Below are 23,072 nucleotides of genomic sequence, written 5' to 3' on the forward strand. Positions count from 1 at the left end.
AAGCTGACTCCAAGAGAGAACTACACCTAATTAGCTAGGTGCTCAGTCCTTGCCGAAACCCGGGATTGAACCAGGGACCTTTAGATCTTCAGTCTAACGCTCTCCCAACTGAGCTATTTCGGCCAGTTGTCAGAGAATACCTTCCTGATGATTCTTAATCATTGTAGGCAACAAGTGGGCATCTGATCAATCACTAGGAGGGTACATCTATGTGTTAAAGTATGCTGTATCCTTCTGCAGCTAACTGGGCACAATTAGTCAATTTATTTTTTATTGCGCAAGCTAGGTATTTCTTTTTTTCTAAACGCTAAATAGGCTAGCAATCTAATACACAGAAATGTGTGGCATGAGGAAGCAAGCTATATCATCTGACACTTTGGTCCAAGGTTAGATGGAAAATGATGCAGGCTACAGTTTACCCTAAAATCGAGATAGAAACGGCAAATAATCGAAGTCAAAGCTGAAGGCAAGAGAGGTGGAAACCATTTTCAAAGGAAGATAGAAAACACGTACTGTCTTGTACTGATGGTATGTCAATTAGGTTGATGAAAGGTTTTATCAATTAAATAAAACGTCACCAGAAGCTGAATCCAAGAAAGAAACACGCCTAACAAGCTGCCTTCTGAGTCTTTGTCGAAACCCGGGATTGAACCAGGGACCTTTAGATCTTCAGTCTAACACTCTCCCAACTGAGCTATTTCGGCCAGTTATTTCACAGGTCCCTCCGTTTTCTTCTTAATCATTGTAGACAAGACATACACCTCGAAATCATTCACTTTGAGGGTACAGCTATGTCTTAAACTTCCGGTATCCTTCTGCAGCTAACTGGGTGCATTTACTCATTTACTTTTTTGGTGCGCAACCTAGGTACTTCTTTTATTCCAAACTCTGAATAGGCACACAAATGTGTGGGCTGAGTAAGCAAGCTATATCATCTGACAGCTTGGTTCATGGGAAAATAGAAGATGATGCAGCCTAAGCTTTACATTAAAATCAAGATAGAAACTGGAAATAATGGAAGTCAAAGCTGAAGGCAAGAGAGGTGGAAGCCATTTTCAAAGGAAGATAGAACGCAAGTGCTGTGCTCTACTGATGGTATGTCGATCAGGTTATTGAAAGGTTTCATCTATGAACTAAAATGTCTACTGAAGCTGACTCCAAGAGAGAACTACACCTAATTAGCTAGGTGCTCAGTCCTTGCCAAAACCCGGGATTGAACCAGGGACCTTTAGATCTTCAGTCTAACGCTCTCCCAACTGAGCTATTTCGGCCAGTTGTCAAAGAATACCTTCCTGATGATTCTTAATCATTGTAGGCAACAAGTGGGCATCTGATCAATCACTAGGAGGGTACATCTATGTGTTAAAGTATGCTGTATCCTTCTGCAGCTAACTGGGCACAATTAGTCAATTTATTTTTTATTGCGCAAGCTAGGTATTTCTTTTTTTCTAAACGCTAAATAGGCTAGCAATCTAATACACAGAAATGTGTGGCATGAGGAAGCAAGCTATATCATCTGACACTTTGGTCCAAGGTTAGATGGAAAATGATGCAGGCTACAGTTTACCCTAAAATCGAGATAGAAACGGGAAATAATGGAAGTCAAAGCTGAAGGCAAGAGAGGTGGAATCCATTTTCAAAGGAAGATAGAAAACACGTACTGTCTTGTACTGATGGTATGTCAATTAGGTTGATGAAAGGTTTTATTAATTAAATAAAACGTCACCGGAAGCTGACTCCAAAAAAGAAACTTGCCTGACGAACTAGCTGCTCAGTCTTTGACCAAACCAAGAATTTAACCAGGGACCCTTAGATCTAAAGTTTGACGTCCTCGCAACTGAGCTCTTTCAGCCCGTTTTTTCACAGTGCCTTCCTTATTATTATTAATCATTGTAGACAAGAAATATAAGTCGCAATCATTCACTGTGAGGGTACAGCTATGTGTTACACTTTGCTGTATCCTTCTGTAGCTAACTGGGGGCAATTACTCCTTTACTTTTTTGCTACGCGAGCTAGGTACTTCTTTTTTTCTAAACTCTGAATAGGCTACCACTCTCATAAACAGAAATGTGTGGCATGACTAAGCAAGCTATATCATCTGACAGTTTGGCTCATGGGAAAATGGAAGATGACGCCGCCTACGGTTTACATCAAAATCAAGATAGAAACGGGAAATAATGGAAGTCAAAGCTGAAGGCAAGAGAGGTGGAAGCCATTTTGAAAGGAAGATAGAAAATAAGTGCTCTTTTGTACCGATGGCATGTCGATCAGGTTGATGCAAGTTTTTATCAATGAAATAAAATGTCACTTGAGAGTGACTCCAAGAAAGAAACATGCCTAACAAGCTGAGTGCTTGGTCTTTGGCACAACCCAGGATTGAACCAAGGACCTTTTTTATCTTTAGTCTAACATTCTCCCAACTGAGATATTTTAGCCAGGTGTCATGAAAAGCTTTCCGTATCATTTTTAATCATTGTAGACAAGACACAGAAGTCTAAATCATTCACTGTGAGGGTTCAGCTATGTCTTAAACTTTGCTGTATCCTTCTCCAGTTAACTGGGTGTAATTAGGGAATTCGTTTTTTATTGTGCAAGCTAGGTATTTCTTTTTTTCTAAACTCTAAATAGGCTAGCAATCTAATGCACAGAAATGTGTGGCATGAGTAAGCAAGCTATTTCATCCGACACTTTGGTTCAAGGGAAGATGGAGACTGATGCAGACTGCGGGTTACCTAAAAATCAAGATAGAAACAGTAAATAATGGAAGTCAAAGCTGAAGGCAAGAGAGGTGGAATCCATTTTGAAAGGAAGATAGAAAACAAGTACTGTCTTGTACTGATGGTATGTCAATTAGGTTGATGAAAGGTTTTATCAATTAAATAAAACGTCACCAGAAGCTGAATCCAAGAAAGAAACACACCTAACAAGCTGTCTTCTGAGTTTTGCCGAAACCCGGGATTGAACCAGGGACCTTTAGATCCTCAGTCTAACGCTCTCCCAACTGAGCTATTTCGGCCAGTTATTTCACAGGTCCCTCTGTATTCTTCTTAATCATTGTAGACAAGACATACACCTCGAAATCATTCACTTTGAGGGTACAGCTATGTCTTAAACTTCCGGTATCCTTCTGCAGCTAACTGGGTGAAATTACTCATTTACTTTTTTGGTGCGCAACCTAGGTACTTTTTTTTTATTCCAAACTCTGAATAGGCACACAAATGTGTGGGATGAGTAAGCAAGCTATATCATCTGACAGCTTGGTTCATGGGAAAATGTAAGATGATGCAGCCTAAGGTTTACATTAAAATCAAGATAGAAACTGGAAATAATGGAAGTCAAAGCTGAAGGCAAGAGAGGTGGAAGCCATTTTGAAAGGAAGATAGAACGCAAGTGCTGTGCTCTACTGATGGTATGTCGAACAGGTTATTAAAAGGTTTCATCTATGAACTAAAATGTCTACTGAAGCTGACTCCAAGAGAGAACTACACCTAATTAGCTAGGTGCTCAGTCCTTGCCGAAACCCGGGATTGAACCAGAGAGCTTTAGATCTTCAGTTTAACGCTCTCCCAAATGAGCTATTTCGGCCAGTTGTCAGAGAATACCTTCCTGACGATTCTTAATCATTGCAGGCAACAAGTGGGCATCTGATCAATCACTAGGAGGGTACATCTATGTGTTAAAGTATGCTGTATCCTTCTGCAGCTAACTGGGCACAATTAGTCAATTTATTTTTTATTGCGCAAGCTAGGTATTTCTTTTTTTCTAAACGCTAAATAGGCTAGCAATCTAATACACAGAAATGTGTGGCATGAGGAAGCAAGCTATATCATCTGACACTTTGGTCCAAGGTTAGATGGAAAATGATGCAGGCTACAGTTTACCCAAAAATCGAGATAGAAACGGCAAATAATGGAAGTCAAAGCTGAAGGCAAGAGAGGTGGAATCCATTCTCAAAGAAAGATAGAAAACACGTACTGTCTTGTACTGATGGTATGTCAATTAGGTTGATGAAAGGTTTTATTAATTAAATAAAACGTCACCGGAAGCTGACTCCAAAAAAGAAACTTGCCTGACGAACTAGCTGCTCAGTCTTTGACCAAACCAAGGATTTAACCAGGGACCCTTAGATCTAAAGTTTGACGTCCTCGCAACTGAGCTCTTTCAGCCCGTTTTTTCACAGTGCCTTCCTTATTATTGTTAATCATTGTAGACAAGAAATATAAGTCGCAATCATTCACTGTGAGGGTACAGCTATGTGTTACACTTTGCTGTATCCTTCTGTAGCTAACTGGGGGCAATTACTCCTTTACTTTTTTGCTACGCGAGGTAGGTACTTCTTTTTTTCTAAACTCTGAATAGGCTACCACTCTCATAAACAGAAATGTGTGGCATGACCAAGCAAGCTATATCATCTGACAGTTTGGCTCATGGGAAAATGGAAGATGACGCCGGCTAGGGTTTACATTAAAATCAAGATAGAAACGGGAAATAATGGAAGTCAAAGCTGAAGGCAAGAGAGGTGGAAGCCATTTTGAAAGGAAGATAGAAAATAAGTTCTCTTTTGTACCGATGGCATGTCGATCAGGTTGATGCAAGTTTTTATCAATGAAATAAAATGTCACTTGAGAGTGACTCCAAGAAAGAAACATGCCTAACAAGCTGAGTGCTTGGTCTTTGGCACAACCCAGGATTGAACCAAGGACCTTTTTTATCTTTAGTCTAACATTATCCTAACTGAGATATTTTAGCCAGGTGTCATGAAAAGCTTTCCGTATCATTTTTAATCATTGTAGACAAGACACAGAAGTCTAAATCATTCACTGTGAGGGTACAGCTATGTCTTAAACTTTGTTGTATCCTTCTCCAGTTAATAGGGTGTAATTAGGGAATTTGTTTTTTATTCTGCAAGCTAGGTATTTCTTTTTTTCTAAACTCTAAATAGGCTAGCAATCTAATGCACAGAAATGTGTGGCATGAGTAAGCAAGCTATTTCATCCGACACTTTGGTTCAAGGGAAGATGGAGACTGATGCAGACTGCGGGTTACCTAAAAATCAAGATAGAAACAGTAAATAATGGAAGTCAAAGCTGAAGGCAAGAGAGGTGGAATCCATTTTGAAAGGAAGATAGAAAACAAGTACTGTCTTGTACTGATGGTATGTCAATTAGGTTGATGAAAGGTTTTATCAATTAAATAAAACGTCACCAGAAGCTGAATCCAAGAAAGAAACACGCCTAAAAGGCTGTCTTCTGAGTCTTTGCCGAAACCCGGGATTGAACCAGGGACCTTTATATCTTCAGTCTAACGCTCTCCCAACTGAGCTATTTCGGCCAGTTATTTCACAGCTCCCTCCGTTTTCTTCTTAATCATTGTAGACAAGACATACACCTCCAAATCATTCACTTTGATGGTACAGCTATGTCTTAAACTTCCGGTATCCTTCTGCAGCTAACTGGGTGCATTTACTCATTTACTTTTTTGGTGCGCAACCTAGGTACTTCTTTTATTCCAAACTCTGAATAGGCACACAAATGTGTGGGATGAGTAAGCAAGCTATATCATCTGACAGCTTGGTTCATGGGAAAATAGAAGATGATGCAGCCTAAGCTTTACATTAAAATCAAGATACAAACTGGAAATAATGGAAGTCAAAGCTGAAGGCAACAGAGGTGGAAGCCATTTTGAAAGGAAGATAGAACGCAAGTGCTGTGCTCTACTGATGGTATGTCGATCAGGTTATTGAAAGGTTTCATCTATGAACTAAAATGTCTACTGAAGCTGACTCCAAGAGAGAACTACACCTAATTAGCTAGGTGCTCAGTCCTTGCCGAAACCCGGGATTGAACCAGGGACCTTTAGATCTTCAGTCTAACGCTCTCCCAACTGAGCTATTTCGGCCAGTTGTCAGAGAATACCTTCCTGATGATTCTTAATCATTGTAGGCAACAAGTGGGCATCTGATCAATCACTAGGAGGGTACATCTATGTGTTAAAGTATGCTGTATCCTTCTGCAGCTAACTGGGCACAATTAGTCAATTTATTTTTTATTGCGCAAGCTAGGTATTTCTTTTTTTCTAAACGCTAAATAGGCTAGCAATCTAATACACAGAAATGTGTGGCATGAGGAAGCAAGCTATATCATCTGACACTTTGGTCCAAGGTTAGATGGAAAATGATGCAGGCTACAGTTTACCCTAAAATCGAGATAGAAACGGCAAATAATCGAAGTCAAAGCTGAAGGCAAGAGAGGTGGAAACCATTTTCAAAGGAAGATAGAAAACACGTACTGTCTTGTACTGATGGTATGTCAATTAGGTTGATGAAAGGTTTTATCAATTAAATAAAACGTCACCAGAAGCTGAATCCAAGAAAGAAACACGCCTAACAAGCTGCCTTCTGAGTCTTTGTCGAAACCCGGGATTGAACCAGGGACCTTTAGATCTTCAGTCTAACACTCTCCCAACTGAGCTATTTCGGCCAGTTATTTCACAGGTCCCTCCGTTTTCTTCTTAATCATTGTAGACAAGACATACACCTCGAAATCATTCACTTTGAGGGTACAGCTATGTCTTAAACTTCCGGTATCCTTCTGCAGCTAACTGGGTGCATTTACTCATTTACTTTTTTGGTGCGCAACCTAGGTACTTCTTTTATTCCAAACTCTGAATAGGCACACAAATGTGTGGGCTGAGTAAGCAAGCTATATCATCTGACAGCTTGGTTCATGGGAAAATAGAAGATGATGCAGCCTAAGCTTTACATTAAAATCAAGATAGAAACTGGAAATAATGGAAGTCAAAGCTGAAGGCAAGAGAGGTGGAAGCCATTTTCAAAGGAAGATAGAACGCAAGTGCTGTGCTCTACTGATGGTATGTCGATCAGGTTATTGAAAGGTTTCATCTATGAACTAAAATGTCTACTGAAGCTGACTCCAAGAGAGAACTACACCTAATTAGCTAGGTGCTCAGTCCTTGCCAAAACCCGGGATTGAACCAGGGACCTTTAGATCTTCAGTCTAACGCTCTCCCAACTGAGCTATTTCGGCCAGTTGTCAAAGAATACCTTCCTGATGATTCTTAATCATTGTAGGCAACAAGTGGGCATCTGATCAATCACTAGGAGGGTACATCTATGTGTTAAAGTATGCTGTATCCTTCTGCAGCTAACTGGGCACAATTAGTCAATTTATTTTTTATTGCGCAAGCTAGGTATTTCTTTTTTTCTAAACGCTAAATAGGCTAGCAATCTAATACACAGAAATGTGTGGCATGAGGAAGCAAGCTATATCATCTGACACTTTGGTCCAAGGTTAGATGGAAAATGATGCAGGCTACAGTTTACCCTAAAATCGAGATAGAAACGGGAAATAATGGAAGTCAAAGCTGAAGGCAAGAGAGGTGGAATCCATTTTCAAAGGAAGATAGAAAACACGTACTGTCTTGTACTGATGGTATGTCAATTAGGTTGATGAAAGGTTTTATTAATTAAATAAAACGTCACCGGAAGCTGACTCCAAAAAAGAAACTTGCCTGACGAACTAGCTGCTCAGTCTTTGACCAAACCAAGAATTTAACCAGGGACCCTTAGATCTAAAGTTTGACGTCCTCGCAACTGAGCTCTTTCAGCCCGTTTTTTCACAGTGCCTTCCTTATTATTATTAATCATTGTAGACAAGAAATATAAGTCGCAATCATTCACTGTGAGGGTACAGCTATGTGTTACACTTTGCTGTATCCTTCTGTAGCTAACTGGGGGCAATTACTCCTTTACTTTTTTGCTACGCGAGCTAGGTACTTCTTTTTTTCTAAACTCTGAATAGGCTACCACTCTCATAAACAGAAATGTGTGGCATGACTAAGCAAGCTATATCATCTGACAGTTTGGCTCATGGGAAAATGGAAGATGACGCCGCCTACGGTTTACATCAAAATCAAGATAGAAACGGGAAATAATGGAAGTCAAAGCTGAAGGCAAGAGAGGTGGAAGCCATTTTGAAAGGAAGATAGAAAATAAGTGCTCTTTTGTACCGATGGCATGTCGATCAGGTTGATGCAAGTTTTTATCAATGAAATAAAATGTCACTTGAGAGTGACTCCAAGAAAGAAACATGCCTAACAAGCTGAGTGCTTGGTCTTTGGCACAACCCAGGATTGGACCAAGGACCTTTTTTATCTTTAGTCTAACATTCTCCCAACTGAGATATTTTAGCCAGGTGTCATGAAAAGCTTTCCGTATCATTTTTAATCATTGTAGACAAGACACAGAAGTCTAAATCATTCACTGTGAGGGTACAGCTATGTCTTAAACTTTGCTGTATCCTTCTCCAGTTAACTGGGTGTAATTAGGGAATTCGTTTTTTATTGTGCAAGCTAGGTATTTCTTTTTTTCTAAACTCTAAATAGGCTAGCAATCTAATGCACAGAAATGTGTGGCATGAGTAAGCAAGCTATTTCATCCGACACTTTGGTTCAAGGGAAGATGGAGACTGATGCAGACTGCGGGTTACCTAAAAATCAAGACAGAAACAGTAAATAATGGAAGTCAAAGCTGAAGGCAAGAGAGGTGGAATCCATTTTGAAAGGAAGATAGAAAACAAGTACTGTCTTGTACTGATGGTATGTCAATTAGGTCGATGAAACGTTTTATCAATTAAATAAAACGTCACCAGAAGCTGAATCCAAGAAAGAAACACGCCTAACAAGCTGTCTTCTGAGTCTTTGCCGAAACCCGGGATTGAACCAGGGACCTTTAGATCTTCAGTCTAACGCTCTCCCAACTGAGCTATTTCGGCCACTTATTTCACAGGTCCCTCCGTATTCTTCTTAATCATTGTAGACAAGACATACACCTCGAAATCATTCACTTTGAGGGTACAGCTATGTCTTAAACTTCCGGTATCCTTCTGCAGCTAACTGGGTGCAATTACTCATTTACTTTTTTGGTGCGCAACCTAGGTACTTCTTTTATTCCAAACTCTGAATAGGCACACAAATGTGTGGGATGAGTAAGCAAGCTATATCATCTGACAGCTTGGTTCATGGGAAAATGGAAGATGATGCAGCCTAAGCTTTACATTAAAATCAAGATAGAAACTGGAAATAATGGAAGTCAAAGCTGAAGGCAAGAGAGGTGGAAGCCATTTTGAAAGGAAGATAGAACGCAAGTGCTGTGCTCTACTGATGGTATGTCGAACAGGTTATTAAAAGGTTTCATCTATGAACTAAAATGTCTACTGAAGCTGACTCCAAGAGAGAACTACACCTAATTAGCTAGGTGCTCAGTCCTTGCCAAAACCCGGGATTGAACCAGAGAGCTTTAGATCTTCAGTTTAACGCTCTCCCAAATGAGCTATTTCGGCCAGTTGTCAGAGAATACCTTCCTGATGATTCTTAATCATTGCAGGCAACAAGTGGGCATCTGATCAATCACTAGGAGGGTACATCTATGTGTTAAAGTATGCTGTATCCTTCTGCAGCTAACTGGGCACAATTAGTCAATTTATTTTTTATTGCGCAAGCTAGGTATTTCTTTTTTTCTAAACGCTAAATAGGCTAGCAATCTAATACACAGAAATGTGTGGCATGAGGAAGCAAGCTATATCATCTGACACTTTGGTCCAAGGTTAGATGGAAAATGATGCAGGCTACAGTTTACCCTAAAATCGAGATAGAAACGGCAAATAATGGAAGTCAAAGCTGAAGGCAAGAGAGGTGGAATCCATTTTCAAAGAAAGATAGAAAACACGTACTGTCTTGTACTGATGGTATGTCAATTAGGTTGATGAAAGGTTTTATTAATTAAATAAAACGTCACCGGAAGCTGACTCCAAAAAAGAAACTTGCCTGACGAACTAGCTGCTCAGTCTTTGACCAAACCAAGGATTTAACCAGGGACCCTTAGATCTAAAGTTTGACGTCCTCGCAACTGAGCTCTTTCAGCCCGTTTTTTCACAGTGCCTTCCTTATTATTGTTAATCATTGTAGACAAGAAATATAAGTCGCAATCATTCACTGTGAGGGTACAGCTATGTGTTACACTTTGCTGTATCCTTCTGTAGCTAACTGGGGGCAATTACTCCTTTACTTTTTTGCTACGCGAGGTAGGTACTTCTTTTTTTCTAAACTCTGAATAGGCTACCACTCTCATAAACAGAAATGTGTGGCATGACCAAGCAAGCTATATCATTTGACAGTTTGGCTCATGGGAAAATGGAAGATGACGCCGGCTACGGTTTACATTAAAATCAAGATAGAAACGGGAAATAATGGAAGTCAAAGCTGAAGGCAAGAGAGGTGGAAGCCATTTTGAAAGGAAGATAGAAAATAAGTTCTCTTTTGTACCGATGGCATGTCGATCAGGTTGATGCAAGTTTTTATCAATGAAATAAAATGTCACTTGAGAGTGACTCCAAGAAAGAAACATGCCTAACAAGCTGAGTGCTTGGTCTTTGGCACAACCCAGGATTGAACCAAGGACCTTTTTTATCTTTAGTCTAACATTATCCTAACTGAGATATTTTAGCCAGGTGTCATGAAAAGCTTTCCGTATCATTTTTAATCATTGTAGACAAGACACAGAAGTCTAAATCATTCACTGTGAGGGTACAGCTATGTCTTAAACTTTGTTGTATCCTTCTCCAGTTAACTGGGTGTAATTAGGGAATTTGTTTTTTATTCTGCAAGCTAGGTATTTCTTTTTTTCTAAACTCTAAATAGGCTAGCAATCTAATGCACAGAAATGTGTGGCATGAGTAAGCAAGCTATTTCATCCGACACTTTGGTTCAAGGGAAGATGGAGACTGATGCAGACTGCGGGTTACCTAAAAATCAAGATAGAAACAGTAAATAATGGAAGTCAAAGCTGAAGGCAAGAGAGGTGGAATCCATTTTGAAAGGAAGATAGAAAACAAGTACTGTCTTGTACTGATGGTATGTCAATTAGGTTGATGAAAGGTTTTATCAATTAAATAAAACGTCACCAGAAGCTGAATCCAAGAAAGAAACACGCCTAAAAAGCTGTCTTCTGAGTCTTTGCCGAAACCCGGGATTGAACCAGGGACCTTTAGATCTTCAGTCTAACGCTCTCCCAACTGAGCTATTTCGGCCAGTTATTTCACAGCTCCCTCCGTTTTCTTCTTAATCATTGTAGACAAGACATACACCTCCAAATCATTCACTTTGATGGTACAGCTATGTCTTAAACTTCCGGTATCCTTCTGCAGCTAACTGGGTGCATTTACTCATTTACTTTTTTGGTGCGCAACCTAGGTACTTCTTTTATTCCAAACTCTGAATAGGCACACAAATGTGTGGGATGAGTAAGCAAGCTATATCATCTGACAGCTTGGTTCATGGGAAAATAGAAGATGATGCAGCCTAAGCTTTACATTAAAATCAAGATACAAACTGGAAATAATGGAAGTCAAAGCTGAAGGCAACAGAGGTGGAAGCCATTTTGAAAGGAAGATAGAACGCAAGTGCTGTGCTCTACTGATGGTATGTCGATCAGGTTATTGAAAGGTTTCATCTATGAACTAAAATGTCTACTGAAGCTGACTCCAAGAGAGAACTACACCTAATTAGCTAGGTGCTCAGTCCTTGCCGAAACCCGGGATTGAACCAGGGACCTTTAGATCTTCAGTCTAACGCTCTCCCAACTGAGCTATTTCGGCCAGTTGTCAGAGAATACCTTCCTGATGATTCTTAATCATTGTAGGCAACAAGTGGGCATCTGATCAATCACTAGGAGGGTACATCTATGTGTTAAAGTATGCTGTATCCTTCTGCAGCTAACTGGGCACAATTAGTCAATTTATTTTTTATTGCGCAAGCTAGGTATTTCTTTTTTTCTAAACGCTAAATAGGCTAGCAATCTAATACACAGAAATGTGTGGCATGAGGAAGCAAGCTATATCATCTGACACTTTGGTCCAAGGTTAGATGGAAAATGATGCAGGCTACAGTTTACCCTAAAATCGAGATAGAAACGGCAAATAATCGAAGTCAAAGCTGAAGGCAAGAGAGGTGGAAACCATTTTCAAAGGAAGATAGAAAACACGTACTGTCTTGTACTGATGGTATGTCAATTAGGTTGATGAAAGGTTTTATCAATTAAATAAAACGTCACCAGAAGCTGAATCCAAGAAAGAAACACGCCTAACAAGCTGCCTTCTGAGTCTTTGTCGAAACCCGGGATTGAACCAGGGACCTTTAGATCTTCAGTCTAACACTCTCCCAACTGAGCTATTTCGGCCAGTTATTTCACAGGTCCCTCCGTTTTCTTCTTAATCATTGTAGACAAGACATACACCTCGAAATCATTCACTTTGAGGGTACAGCTATGTCTTAAACTTCCGGTATCCTTCTGCAGCTAACTGGGTGCATTTACTCATTTACTTTTTTGGTGCGCAACCTAGGTACTTCTTTTATTCCAAACTCTGAATAGGCACACAAATGTGTGGGATGAGTAAGCAAGCTATATCATCTGACAGCTTGGTTCATGGGAAAATGGAAGATGACGCAGCCTAAGCTTTACATTAAAATCAAGATAGAAACTGGAAATAATGGAAGTCAAAGCTGAAGGCAACAGAGGTGGAAGCCATTTTGAAAGGAAGATAGAACGCAAGTGCTGTGCTCTACTGATGGTATGTTGATCAGGTTATTAAAAGGTTTCATCTATGAACGAAAATGTCTACTGAAGCTGACTCCAAGAGAGAACTACACCTAATTAGCTAGGTGCTCAGTCCTTGCCAAAACCCGGGATTGAACCAGGGACCTTTAGATCTTCAATCTAACGCTCTCCCAACTGAGCTATTTCGGCCACTTATTTCACAGGTCCCTCCGTATTCTTCTTAATCATTGTAGACAAGACATACACCTCGAAATCATTCACTTTGAGGGTACAGCTATGTCTTAAACTTCCGGTATCCTTCTGCAGCTAACTGGGTGCAATTACTCATTTACTTTTTTGGTGCGCAACCTAGGTACTTCTTTTATTCCAAACTCTGAATAGGCACACAAATGTGTGGGATGAGTAAGCAAGCTATATCATCTGACAGCTTGGTTCATGGGAAAATGTAAGATGATGCAGCCTAAGGTTTACATTAAAATCAAGATAGAAACTGGAAATAATGGAAGTCAAAGCTGAAGGCAAGAGAGGTGGAAGCCATTTTGAAAGGAAGATAGAACGCAAGTGCTGTGCTCTACTGATGGTATGTCGAACAGGTTATTAAAAGGTTTCATCTATGAACTAAAATGTCTACTGAAGCTGACTCCAAGAGAGAACTACACCTAATTAGCTAGGTGCTCAGTCCTTGCCAAAACCCGGGATTGAACCAGAGAGCTTTAGATCTTCAGTTTAACGCTCTCCCAAATGAGCTATTTCGGCCAGTTGTCAGAGAATACCTTCCTGATGATTCTTAATCATTGCAGGCAACAAGTGGGCATCTGATCAATCACTAGGAGGGTACATCTATGTGTTAAAGTATGCTGTATCCTTCTGCAGCTAACTGGGCACAATTAGTCAATTTATTTTTTATTGCGCAAGCTAGGTATTTCTTTTTTTCTAAACGCTAAATAGGCTAGCAATCTAATACACAGAAATGTGTGGCATGAGGAAGCAAGCTATATCATCTGACACTTTGGTCCAAGGTTAGATGGAAAATGATGCAGGCTACAGTTTACCCTAAAATCGAGATAGAAACGGCAAATAATGGAAGTCAAAGCTGAAGGCAAGAGAGGTGGAATCCATTTTCAAAGAAAGATAGAAAACACGTACTGTCTTGTACTGATGGTATGTCAATTAGGTTGATGAAAGGTTTTATTAATTAAATAAAACGTCACCGGAAGCTGACTCCAAAAAAGAAACTTGCCTGACGAACTAGCTGCTCAGTCTTTGACCAAACCAAGAATTTAACCAGGGACCCTTAGATCTAAAGTTTGACGTCCTCGCAACTGAGCTCTTTCAGCCCGTTTTTTCACAGTGCCTTCCTTATTATTATTAATCATTGTAGACAAGAAATATAAGTCGCAATCATTCACTGTGAGGGTACAGCTATGTGTTACACTTTGCTGTATCCTTCTGTAGCTAACTGGGGGCAATTACTCCTTTACTTTTTTGCTACGCGAGCTAGGTACTTCTTTTTTTCTAAACTCTGAATAGGCTACCATTCTCATAAACAGAAATGTGTGGCATGACTAAGCAAGCTATATCATCTGACAGTTTGGCTCATGGGAAAATGGAAGATGACGCCGCCTACGGTTTACATCAAAATCAAGATAGAAACGGGAAATAATGGAAGTCAAAGCTGAAGGCCAGAGAGGTGGAAGCCATTTTGAAAGGAAGATAGAAAATAAGTGCTCTTTTGTACCGATGGCATGTCGATCAGGTTGATGCAAGTTTTTATCAATGAAATAAAATGTCCCTTGAGAGTGACTCCAAGAAAGAAACATGCCTAACAAGCTGAGTGCTTGGTCTTTGGCACAACCTAGGATTGAACCAAGGACCTTTTTTTATCTTTAGTCTAACATTCTCCCAACTGAGATATTTAAACCAGGTGTCATGAAAAGCTTTCCGTATCATTTTTAATCATTGTAGACAAGACACAGAAGTCTAAATCATTCACTGTGAGGGTACAGCTATGTCTTAAACTTTGCTGTATCCTTCTCCAGTTAACTGGGTGTAATTAGGGAATTCGTTTTTTATTGTGCAAGCTAGGTATTTCTTTTTTTCTAAACTCTAAATAGGCTAGCAATCTAATGCACAGAAATGTGTGGCATGAGTAAGCAAGCTATTTCATCCGACACTTTGGTTCAAGGGAAGATGGAGACTGATGCAGACTGCGGGTTACCTAAAAATCAAGACAGAAACAGTAAATAATGGAAGTCAAAGCTGAAGGCAAGAGAGGTGGAATCCATTTTGAAAGGAAGATAGAAAACAAGTACTGTCTTGTACTGATGGTATGTCAATTAGGTCGATGAAAGGTTTTATCAATTAAATAAAACGTCACCAGAAGCTGAATCCAAGAAAGAAACACGCCTAACAAGCTGTCTTCTGAGTCTTTGCCAAAACCCGGGATTGAACCAGGGACCTTTAGATCTTCAGTCTAACGCTCTCCCAACTGAGCTATTTCGGCCAGTTATTTCACAGGTCCCTCCGTTTTCTTCTTAATCATTGTAGACAAGACATACACCTCGAAATCATTCACTTTGAGGGTACAGCTATGTCTTAAACTTCCGGTATCCTTCTGCAGCTAACTGGGTGCATTTACTCATTTACTTTTTTGGTGCGCAACCTAGGTACTTCTTTTATTCCAAACTCTGAATAGGCACACAAATGTGTGGGATGAGTAAGCAAGCTATATCATCTGACAGCTTGGTTCATGGGAAAATAGAAGATGATGCAGCCTAAGCTTTACATTAAAATCAAGATAGAAACTGGAAATAATGGAAGTCAAAGCTGAAGGCAAGAGAGGTGGAAGCCATTTTGAAAGGAAGATAGAACGCAAGTGCTGTGCTCTACTGATGGTATGTCGATCAGGTTATTGAAAGGTTTCATCTATGAACTAAAATGTCTTCTGAATCTGACTCCAAGAGAGAACTACACCTAATTAGCTAGGTGCTCAGTCCTTGCCGAAACCCGGGATTGAACCAGGGACCTTTAGATCTTCAGTCTAACGCTCTCCCAACTGAGCTATTTTGGCCAGTTGTCAGAGAATACCTTCCTGATGATTCTTAATCATTGTAGGAAACAAGTGGGCATCTGATCAATCACTAGGAGGGTACATCTATGTGTTAAAGTATGCTGTATCCTTCTGCAGCTAACTGGGCACAATTAGTCAATTTATTTTTTATTGCGCAAGCTAGGTATTTCTTTTTTTCTAAACGCTAAATAGGCTAGCAATCTAATACACAGAAATGTGTGGCATGAGGAAGCAAGCTATATCATCTGACACTTTGGTCCAAGGTTAGATGGAAAATGATGCAGGCTACAGTTTACCCTAAAATCGAGATAGAAACGGCAAATAATGGAAGTCAAAGCTGAAGGCAAGAGAGGTGGAATCCATTTTCAAAGAAAGATAGAAAACACGTACTGTCTTGTACTGATGGTATGTCAATTAGGTTGATGAAAGGTTTTATTAATTAAATAAAACGTCACCGGAAGCTGACTCCAAAAAAGAAACTTGCCTGACGAACTAGCTGCTCAGTCTTTGACCAAACCAAGGATTTAACCAGGGACCCTTAGATCTAAAGTTTGACGTCCTCGCAACTGAGCTCTTTCAGCCCGTTTTTTCACAGTGCCTTCCTTATTATTGTTAATCATTGTAGACAAGAAATATAAGTCGCAATCATTCACTGTGAGGGAACAGCTATGTGTTACACTTTGCTGTATCCTTCTGTAGCTAACTGGGGGCAATTACTCCTTTACTTTTTTGCTACGCGAGGTAGGTACTTCTTTTTTTCTAAACTCTGAATAGGCTACCACTCTCATAAATAGAAATGTGTGGCATGACCGAGCAAGCTATATCATCTGACAGTTTGGCTCATGGGAAAATGGAAGATGACGCCGGCTACGGTTTACATTAAAATCAAGATAGAAACGGGAAATAATGGAAGTCAAAGCTGAAGGCAAGAGAGGTGGAAGCCATTTTGAAAGGAAGATAGAAAATAGGTGCTCTTTTGTACCGATGGCATGTCGATCAGGTTGATGCAAGTTTTTATCAATGAAATAAAATGTCACTTGAGAGTGATTCCAAGACAGAAACATGCCTAACAAGCTGAGTGCTTGGTCTTTGGCACAACCCAGGATTGAACCAAGGACCTTTTTTATCTTTAGTCTAACATTCTCCCAACTGAGATATTTTAGCCGGGTGTCATGAAAAGCTTTCCGTATCATTTTTAATCATTGTAGACAAGACACAGAAGTCTAAATCATTCACTGTGAGGGTACAGCTATGTCTTAAACTTTGCTGTATCCTTCTCCAGTTAACTGGGTGTAATTAGGGAATTCGTTTTTTATTCTGCAAGCTAGGTATTTCTTTTTTTCTAAGCTCTAAATAGGCTAGCAATCTAATGCACAGAAATGTGTGGCATGAGTAAGCAAGCTATTGCATCCGACACTTTGGTTCAAGGGAAGATGGAGACTGATGCAGACTGCGGGTTACCTAAAAATCAAGACAGAAACAGTAAATAATGGAAGTCAAAGCTGAAGGCAAGAGAGGTGGAATCCATTTTGAAAGGAAGATAGAAAACAAGTACTGTCTTGTACTGATGGTATGTCAATTAGGTTGATGAAAGGTTTTATCAATTAAATAAAACGTCACCAGAAGCTGAATCCAAGAAAGAAACACGCCTAAAAAGCTGTCTTCTGAGTCTTTGCCGAAACCCGGGATTGAACCAGGGACCTTTAGATCTTCAGTCTAACGCTCTCCCAACTGAGCTATTTCGGCCAGTTATTTCACAGGTCCCTCCGTTTTCTTCTTAATCATTGTAGACAAGACATACACCTCGAAATCATACACTTTGAGGGTACAGCTATGTCTTAAACTTCCGGTATCCTTCTGCAGCTAACTGGGTGCATTTACTCATTTACTTTTTTGGTGCGCAACCTAGGTACTTCTTTTATTCCAAACTCTGAATAGGCACACAAATGTGTGGGATGAGTAAGCAAGCTATATCATCTGACAGCTTGGTTCATGGGAAAATAGATGATGCAGCCTAAGCTTTACATTAAAATCAAGATACAAACTGGAAATAATGGAAGTCAAAGCTGAAGGCAAGAGAGGTGGAAGCCATTTTGAAAGGAAGATAGAACGCAAGTGCTGTGCTCTACTGATGGTATGTCGATCAGGTTATTGAAAGGTTTCATCTAAGAACTAAAATGTCTACTGGAGCTGACTCCAAGAGAGAACTACACCTAATTAGCTAGGTGCTCAGTCCTTGCCGAAACCCGGGATTGAACCAGGGACCTTTAGATCTTCAGTCTAACGCTCTCCCAACTGAGCTATTTCGGCCAGTTGTCAAAGAATACCTTCCTGATGATTCTTAATCATTGTAGGCAACAAGTGGGCATCTGATCAATCACTAGGAGGGTACATCTATGTGTTAAAGTATGCTGTATCCTTCTGCAGCTAACTGGGCACAATTAGTCAATTAATTTTTTATTGCGCAAGCTAGGTATTTCTTTTTTTCTAAACGCTAAATAGGCTAGCAATCTAATACACAGAAATGTGTGGCATGAGGAAGCAAGCTATATCATCTGACACTTTGGTCCAAGGTTAGATGGAAAATGATGCAGGCTACAGTTTACCCTAAAATCGAGATAGAAACGGCAAATAATGGAAGTCAAAGCTGAAGGCAAGAGAGGTGGAATCCATTTTCAAAGAAAGATAGAAAACACGTACTGTCTTGTACTGATGGTATGTCAATTAGGTTGATGAAAGGTTTTATTAATTAAATAAAACGTCACCGGAAGCTGACTCCAAAAAAGAAACTTGCCTGACGAACTAGCTGCTCAGTCTTTGACCAAACCAAGGATTTAACCAGGGACCCTTAGATCTAAAGTTTGACGTCCTCGCAACTGAGCTCTTTCAGCCCGTTTTTTCACAGTGCCTTCCTTATTATTGTTAATCATTGTAGACAAGAAATATAAGTCGCAATCATTCACTGTGAGGGTACAGCTATGTGTTACACTTTGCTGTATCCTTCTGTAGCTAACTGGGGGCAATTACTCCTTTACTTTTTTGCTACGTGAGGTAGGTACTTCTTTTTTTCTAAACTCTGAATAGGCTACCACTCTCATAAACAGAAATGTGTGGCATGACCAAGCAAGCTATATCATCTGACAGTTTGGCTCATGGGAAAATGGAAGATGACGCCGGCTACGGTTTACATTAAAATCAAGATAGAAACGGGAAATAATGGAAGTCAAAGCTGAAGGCAAGAGAGGTGGAAGCCATTTTGAAAGGAAGATAGAAAATAAGTTCTCTTTTGTACCGATGGCATGTCGATCAGGTTGATGCAAGTTTTTATCAATGAAATAAAATGTCACTTGAGAGTGACTCCAAGAAAGAAACATGCCTAACAAGCTGAGTGCTTGGTCTTTGGCACAACCCAGGATTGAACCAAGGACCTCTTTTATCTTTAGTCTAACATTATCCTAACTGAGATATTTTAGCCAGGTGTCATGAAAAGCTTTCCGTATCATTTTTAATCATTGTAGACAAGACACAGAAGTCTAAATCATTCACTGTGAGGGTACAGCTATGTCTTAAACTTTGTTGTATCCTTCTCCAGTTAACTGGGTGTAATTAGGGAATTTGTTTTTTATTCTGCAAGCTAGGTATTTCTTTTTTTCTAAACTCTAAATAGGCTAGCAATCTAATGCACAGAAATGTGTGGCATGAGTAAGCAAGCTATTTCATCCGACACTTTGGTTCAAGGGAAGATGGAGACTGATGCAGACTGCGGGTTACCTTAAAATCAAGATAGAAACAGTAAATAATGGAAGTCAAAGCTGAAGGCAAGAGAGGTGGAATCCATTTTGAAAGGAAGATAGAAAACAAGTACTGTCTTGTACTGATGGTATGTCAATTAGGTTGATGAAAGGTTTTATCAATTAAATAAAACGTCACCAGAAGCTGAATCCAAGAAAGAAACACGCCTAATAAGCTGTCTTCTGAGTCTTTGCCGAAACCCGGGATTGAACCAGGGACCTTTAGATCTTCAGTCTAACGCTCTCCCAACTGAGCTATTTCGGCCAGTTATTTCACAGCTCCCTCCGTTTTCTTCTTAATCATTGTAGACAAGACATACACCTCCAAATCATTCACTTTGATGGTACAGCTATGTCTTAAACTTCCGGTATCCTTCTGCAGCTAACTGGGTGCATTTACTCATTTACTTTTTTGGTGCGCAACCTAGGTACTTCTTTTATTCCAAACTCTGAATAGGCACACAAATGTGTGGGATGAGTAAGCAAGCTATATCATCTGACAGCTTGGTTCATGGGAAAATAGAAGATGATGCAGCCTAAGCTTTACATTAAAATCAAGATAGAAACTGGAAATAATGGAAGTCAAAGCTGAAGGCAAGAGAGGTGGAAGCCATTTTGAAAGGAAGATAGAACGCAAGTGCTGTGCTCTACTGATGGTATGTCGATCAGGTTATTGAAAGGTTTCATCTATGAACTAAAATGTCTACTGAAGCTGACTCCAAGAGAGAACTACACCTAATTAGCTAGGTGCTCAGTCCTTGCCGAAACCCGGGATTGAACCTGGGACCTTTAGATCTTCAGTCTAACGCTCTCCCAACTGAGCTATTTCGGCCAGTTGTCAGAGAATACCTTCCTGATGATTCTTAATCATTGTAGGCAACAAGTGGGCATCTGATCAATCACTAGGAGGGTACATCTATGTGTTAAAGTATGCTGTATCCTTCTGCAGCTAACTGGGCACAATTAGTCAATTTATTTTTTATTGCGCAAGCTAGGTATTTCTTTTTTTCTAAACGCTAAATAGGCTAGCAATCTAATACACAGAAATGTGTGGCATGAGGAAGCAAGCTATATCATCTGACACTTTGGTCCAAGGTTAGATGGAAAATGATGCAGGCTACAGTTTACCCTAAAATCGAGATAGAAACGGCAAATAATCAAAGTCAAAGCTGAAGGCAAGAGAGGTGGAAACCATTTTCAAAGGAAGATAGAAAACACGTACTGTCTTGTACTGATGGTATGTCAATTAGGTTGATGAAAGGTTTTATCAATTAAATAAAACGTCACCAGAAGCTGAATCCAAGAAAGAAACACGCCTAACAAGCTGCCTTCTGAGTCTTTGTCGAAACCCGGGATTGAACCAGGGACCTTTAGATCTTCAGTCTAACACTCTCCCAACTGAGCTATTTCGGCCAGTTATTTCACAGGTCCCTCCGTTTTCTTCTTAATCATTGTAGACAAGACATACACCTCGAAATCATTCACTTTGAGGGTACAGCTATGTCTTAAACTTCCGGTATCCTTCTGCAGCTAACTGGGTGCATTTACTCATTTACTTTTTTGGTGCGCAACCTAGGTACTTCTTTTATTCCAAACTCTGAATAGGCACACAAATGTGTGGGCTGAGTAAGCAAGCTATATCATCTGACAGCTTGGTTCATGGGAAAATAGAAGATGATGCAGCCTAAGCTTTACATTAAAATCAAGATAGAAACTGGAAATAATGGAAGTCAAAGCTGAAGGCAAGAGAGGTGGAAGCCATTTTGAAAGGAAGATAGAACGCAAGTGCTGTGCTCTACTGATGGTATGTCGATCAGGTTATTGAAAGGTTTCATCTATGAACTAAAATGTCTACTGAAGCTGACTCCAAGAGAGAACTACACCTAATTAGCTAGGTGCTCACTCCTTGCCAAAACCCGGGATTGAACCAGGGACCTTTAGATCTTCAGTCTAACGCTCTCCCAACTGAGCTATTTCGGCCAGTTGTCAAAGAATACCTTCCTGATGATTCTTAATCATTGTAGGCAACAAGTGGGCATCTGATCAATCACTAGGAGGGTACATCTATGTGTTAAAGTATGCTGTATCCTTCTGCAGCTAACTGGGCACAATTAGTCAATTCATTTTTTATTGCGCAAGCTAGGTATTTCTTTTTTTCTAAACGCTAAATAGGCTAGCAATCTAATACATAGAAATGTGTGGCATGAGGAGGCAAGCTATATCATCTGACACTTTGGTCCAAGGTTAGATGGAAAATGATGCAGGCTACAGTTTACCCTAAAATCGAGATAGAAACGGGAAATAATGGAAGTCAAAGCTGAAGGCAAGAGAGGTGGAATCCATTTTCAAAGGAAGATAGAAAACACGTACTGTCTTGTACTGATGGTATGTCAATTAGGTTGATGAAAGGTTTTATTAATTAAATAAAACGTCACCGGAAGCTGACTCCAAAAAAGAAACTTGCCTGACGAACTAGCTGCTCAGTCTTTGACCAAACCAAGAATTTAACCAGGGACCCTTAGATCTAAAGTTTGACGTCCTCGCAACTGAGCTCTTTCAGCCCGTTTTTTCACAGTGCCTTCCTTATTATTATTAATCATTGTAGACAAGAAATATAAGTCGCAATCATTCACTGTGAGGGTACAGCTATGTGTTACACTTTGCTGTATCCTTCTGTAGCTAACTGGGGGCAATTACTCCTTTACTTTTTTGCTACGCGAGCTAGGTACTTATTTTTTTCTAAACTCTGAATAGGCTACCATTCTTATAAACAGAAATGTGTGGCATGACTAAGCAAGCTATATCATCTGACAGTTTGGCTCATGGGAAAATGGAAGATGACGCCGCCTACGGTTTACATCAAAATCAAGATAGAAACGGGAAATAATGGAAGTCAAAGCTGAAGGCAAGAGAGGTGGAAGCCATTTTGAAAGGAAGATAGAAAATAAGTGCTCTTTTGTACCGATGGCATGTCGATCAGGTTGATGCAAGTTTTTATCAATGAAATAAAATGTCCCTTGAGAGTGACTCCAAGAAAGAAACATGCCTAACAAGCTGAGTGCTTGGTCTTTGGCACAACCCAGGATTGAACCAAGGACCTTTTTTATCTTTAGTCTAACATTCTCCCAACTGAGATATTTAAACCAGGTGTCATGAAAAGCTTTCCGTATCATTTTTAATCATTGTAGACAAGACACAGAAGTCTAAATCATTCACTGTGGGGGTACAGCTATGTCTTAAACTTTGCTGTATCCTTCTCCAGTTAACTGGGTGTAATTAGGGAATTTGTTTTTTATTGTGCAAGCTAGGTATTTCTTTTTTTCTAAACTCTAAATAGGCTAGCAATCTAATGCACAGAAATGTGTGGCATGAGTAAGCAAGCTATTTCATCCGACACTTTGGTTCAAGGGAAGATGGAGACTGATGCAGACTGCGGGTTACCTAAAAATCAAGACAGAAACAGTAAATAATGGAAGTCAAAGCTGAAGGCAAGAGAGGTGGAATCCATTTTGAAAGGAAGATAGAAAACAAGTACTGTCTTGTACTGATGGTATGTCAATTAGGTTGATGAAAGATTTTA

At 39.9% G+C, this 23,072-nt stretch overlaps 15 non-coding genes across 15 annotated transcripts; all 15 read right to left on the reverse strand.

Annotated features, from left to right (window-relative positions):
- Window positions 1-50: 50 nt before the first annotated feature.
- Window positions 51-123, reverse strand: TRNAF-GAA (transfer RNA phenylalanine (anticodon GAA)). Its single transcript has one exon. It is a non-coding gene; the product is annotated as a tRNA-Phe (tRNA).
- A 1,075-nt stretch (window positions 124-1,198) lies between these two features.
- On the reverse strand, window positions 1,199-1,271 carry TRNAF-GAA (transfer RNA phenylalanine (anticodon GAA)). The gene has a single exon. It is a non-coding gene; the product is annotated as a tRNA-Phe (tRNA).
- Window positions 1,272-2,943: 1,672 nt separating this feature from the next.
- On the reverse strand, window positions 2,944-3,016 carry TRNAL-GAG (transfer RNA leucine (anticodon GAG)). The gene has a single exon. It is a non-coding gene; the product is annotated as a tRNA-Leu (tRNA).
- Window positions 3,017-5,825: 2,809 nt separating this feature from the next.
- Window positions 5,826-5,898, reverse strand: TRNAF-GAA (transfer RNA phenylalanine (anticodon GAA)). Its single transcript has one exon. It is a non-coding gene; the product is annotated as a tRNA-Phe (tRNA).
- Window positions 5,899-6,973: 1,075 nt separating this feature from the next.
- On the reverse strand, window positions 6,974-7,046 carry TRNAF-GAA (transfer RNA phenylalanine (anticodon GAA)). Its single transcript has one exon. It is a non-coding gene; the product is annotated as a tRNA-Phe (tRNA).
- Window positions 7,047-8,719: 1,673 nt separating this feature from the next.
- Window positions 8,720-8,792, reverse strand: TRNAF-GAA (transfer RNA phenylalanine (anticodon GAA)). Its single transcript has one exon. It is a non-coding gene; the product is annotated as a tRNA-Phe (tRNA).
- A 2,240-nt stretch (window positions 8,793-11,032) lies between these two features.
- On the reverse strand, window positions 11,033-11,105 carry TRNAF-GAA (transfer RNA phenylalanine (anticodon GAA)). Its single transcript has one exon. It is a non-coding gene; the product is annotated as a tRNA-Phe (tRNA).
- Window positions 11,106-11,599: 494 nt separating this feature from the next.
- Window positions 11,600-11,672, reverse strand: TRNAF-GAA (transfer RNA phenylalanine (anticodon GAA)). Its single transcript has one exon. It is a non-coding gene; the product is annotated as a tRNA-Phe (tRNA).
- A 1,075-nt stretch (window positions 11,673-12,747) lies between these two features.
- Window positions 12,748-12,820, reverse strand: TRNAF-GAA (transfer RNA phenylalanine (anticodon GAA)). Its single transcript has one exon. It is a non-coding gene; the product is annotated as a tRNA-Phe (tRNA).
- Window positions 12,821-15,061: 2,241 nt separating this feature from the next.
- TRNAF-GAA (transfer RNA phenylalanine (anticodon GAA)) lies at window positions 15,062-15,134 on the reverse strand. The gene has a single exon. It is a non-coding gene; the product is annotated as a tRNA-Phe (tRNA).
- Window positions 15,135-15,628: 494 nt separating this feature from the next.
- Window positions 15,629-15,701, reverse strand: TRNAF-GAA (transfer RNA phenylalanine (anticodon GAA)). Its single transcript has one exon. It is a non-coding gene; the product is annotated as a tRNA-Phe (tRNA).
- Window positions 15,702-17,374: 1,673 nt separating this feature from the next.
- Window positions 17,375-17,447, reverse strand: TRNAF-GAA (transfer RNA phenylalanine (anticodon GAA)). The gene has a single exon. It is a non-coding gene; the product is annotated as a tRNA-Phe (tRNA).
- Window positions 17,448-17,938: 491 nt separating this feature from the next.
- TRNAF-GAA (transfer RNA phenylalanine (anticodon GAA)) lies at window positions 17,939-18,011 on the reverse strand. Its single transcript has one exon. It is a non-coding gene; the product is annotated as a tRNA-Phe (tRNA).
- Window positions 18,012-19,684: 1,673 nt separating this feature from the next.
- TRNAF-GAA (transfer RNA phenylalanine (anticodon GAA)) lies at window positions 19,685-19,757 on the reverse strand. The gene has a single exon. It is a non-coding gene; the product is annotated as a tRNA-Phe (tRNA).
- A 1,642-nt stretch (window positions 19,758-21,399) lies between these two features.
- TRNAF-GAA (transfer RNA phenylalanine (anticodon GAA)) lies at window positions 21,400-21,472 on the reverse strand. Its single transcript has one exon. It is a non-coding gene; the product is annotated as a tRNA-Phe (tRNA).
- Window positions 21,473-23,072: the final 1,600 nt, after the last annotated feature.

This window comes from Pleurodeles waltl, chromosome 8 (assembly GCF_031143425.1).
Source record: "Pleurodeles waltl isolate 20211129_DDA chromosome 8, aPleWal1.hap1.20221129, whole genome shotgun sequence".
NCBI lineage: Eukaryota > Metazoa > Chordata > Amphibia > Caudata > Salamandridae > Pleurodeles > Pleurodeles waltl.